This window comes from Mus caroli, chromosome 14 (assembly GCF_900094665.2).
Source record: "Mus caroli chromosome 14, CAROLI_EIJ_v1.1, whole genome shotgun sequence".
Taxonomy (NCBI): domain Eukaryota; kingdom Metazoa; phylum Chordata; class Mammalia; order Rodentia; family Muridae; genus Mus; species Mus caroli.
This window is the reverse complement of record NC_034583.1, coordinates 2306986-2309744: the sequence shown is the minus strand read 5'-3', so window position 1 is coordinate 2309744 and position 2759 is coordinate 2306986. Positions and strand designations below refer to the sequence as shown.

The window sequence follows — 2759 nt, the reverse complement described above, 5'->3', positions numbered from 1 at the left end:
AAAACAAACTAAAAACATTAATGTGCGACAGGTGTTTGTAGGGGAGGGAAGGAGGATGAAAGTGAGATAAGGAGGGTGAGGAGGGAGGGAGGGACAGAATGTATGATATGTGCATGTTTGTTAAAGAACAAGCTTAATTACTGTAAATATCTTATATAGTTCAAGACACTATCATTATCCCTAGGAAAGGCTGTCCTTCTTAGATATTTTTGTTTTCTTGAGAATACGTTGAGAAATGAACACAAGAAAGGGATAATGCAGAACTAAGAAAGTCTGACCTGATGAGCTACCTCCTGTTTGGTTAAAAATAAAAAAGTCAAAATGGCCTGAGAATTAAACGAAGAATGTGCAAAATACAGGAAATGACCCATGTCCACATGATCAGAGAGTGAAGGGCAGTGTTGTCCAGACAGAAAGCATTTGTTTTAGATGAAGACTTACCACCAGGCTGGATGCCAAGGACAGAGACTCATTGGATATGGGCAATCAAAGTGACTGAAACTAAGATATAATACACCGATCCATTAAAGTGAGTCTCATTTTGTTCTTATAATCAGGAGACATACTTTCTTCTTTGATTGTGAGACAGGTATAATGAGTATTGGTAATTCCTTTTACATGTGGAGAACTAGAAATTCTGCAATTTACTACAAGCTTCTAATCCAGTATTGTAGGGATTATCTCTTTGTATCATACAGAAGCATCACCTATCAGTTAAAAAGCCTATGGCCTATAGGAAAGAGTGGAATAGAAGGTGGGACATCTGGTAGGGAGACAGGAACTCTGGAAGATAGTCAAGCATGTGGAAGGATTCCTCATCCTCTCCCCACAGACTCAGGGGAAGTTCAACTTATGAAGCTGAGGAGAGGCAACTAGCCATGTGGCAGACACAGAACAGTATAAATGGATTAACGTAAGTTACAAGCTAGTTGGGGAACAAGCCAAAGCTTATGGCTTAGGCATTTAAGAAACAATAAGTTCCTGAGTCATTCAGGAACTGGGGCACAGGTGGAAAAGCTCATGGCTACACAATATCTCTAATTCTGTGCTAGTTCCATGAAAATGTCAGGAAAGCAACTTTCCATTGTAACTCCTTTTATCCCATTCATCAAGATTTTTTTTTGTAGCAACATGAAAAAAGTATATCTGATAAGAACAAAATGCTTTAATGCTTGACCTGTCTGTCAATTCTGATGTAGTATCATGAGCGGCATTACCAATCAATCACAGCACTGGGTCCTAGTAGCACAAGACACAACCATAGAATCCATTTCAAACCATGTCTCTAGGCAGCCAATCCTGACTGGGCTTGTTCTTAATGTTGATCCAGGGGATCCAGGGGGACCATGCATGGTGAAATTTTCCATCCTCAAGTTACTACACCATATATCATCAACAATTATAATATGAACAACACCTCAATTACTGTCTCTAAACTCATCCATCAAGTTCCCTAATATGCATTAGCTACTGTGGGGAAAAGGATATGGAGTTCAGACATAATATGTTATCTTCAAGTGGTCTGTATTGGGGTAAAACTGAACTTCAGATTAGCACAACCTTTGTAGGGAATTCCAGGTGCCAGTGTTCTGTTCATAGAAGGCTAAAGGACCACAGACAAGCAAGGCTGCTCCAGCCAAAAGGCATGTTAGGAAACCTGCAAGAAGAGGACAGCACCCGAGATGAGTACAATCATGGAGGGAAGGAGGAGGAAAGAACATTCCAGAAATAAGCAATATTTTTTAAAAAGCACACAGGCAGAGAACTTCAGAGAGAGTATATGGAAAACACTGAATGGCCGAGTATTGAATTGGCAAGTGCTTTGGTATGGCAGGAATGAAATCAGAGGAAGCTGGTGGTCTGCTGATAGGGACTGAATAGCAGCAAAAGAGTTTGAGAATTTATCTTGAGCAATTGGGGGAATAAAGATCGCTTAGAGTTGGCACCTTGATTGCTATACAGTAGACTGAGGTTAGCAAAGTCAGAGAGAATCAGCCCATGGAAACAAGCCTGAGACTCGACGAGTTTTCTAGAAAGAGAACTGAAATCCCGAGCCTTAGTTGGGAGGATTTCTGTGTTTCTTTCTGGAGCTGCAGCTAGAAGAGTAAGGGGGAAAATGTCTCTCACCAGTTTTACTATCTGCTTCTCCAACCTGTATTCAGTCTTTGTCAGACTAAACTATCTGTCCCGTAGGGGAAGATAAAATAAGAAGGAGAACAGGGACACTGATTCACTGTGCTTCATTAATGGTAGGAAAATTCAAGAATTCTGTTTGTCTTGTGCTAGGGCCCCATTTCACTGCCAGCCAAGAATTTCAGCAGCATCATAGAAGAGGAAGGGGATATAGCGAAGTGGAGAAGCAAGTGAAGGAGAGAGGTTAGAGAAAGCACACATATGGCCCAGTGAGCTTAGCAGTCAGTGAGTCTCAGCCTTCCTAATACTAGAACCCTGTAATATGCTTCTTGTATTGTGGTGACCCCAACCACAAAATTATTCCAATTGCTACTTCACAACTGTAATTTTGCTCTTGTTATGAATTATAATAGAAATAGTGCTCGCTTCGGCAGCACATATACTAAAATTGGAGCGATACAGACAAGATTAGCATGGCCCCTGCTCAAGGATGACACGCAAATTCGTGAAGCGTTCCATATTTTTAACTAAATAGGGACACAGTGAAACTAACAGAAATTATGAATCAAATGGATCTGGCAGATATCTACAGAACATTCTATCCTAAAACAAAAGGATATACCTTC

General features: G+C 40.6%; 1 non-coding gene across 1 annotated transcript; it reads left to right on the top strand.

Moving 5' to 3' along the window:
* Nucleotides 1–2551: 2551 nt before the first annotated feature.
* Nucleotides 2552–2658, top strand: LOC115029369. The gene has a single exon (XR_003834921.1). It is a non-coding gene; the product is annotated as a U6 spliceosomal RNA (small nuclear RNA).
* The last annotated feature ends 101 nt before the right edge of the window (nt 2659–2759 follow it).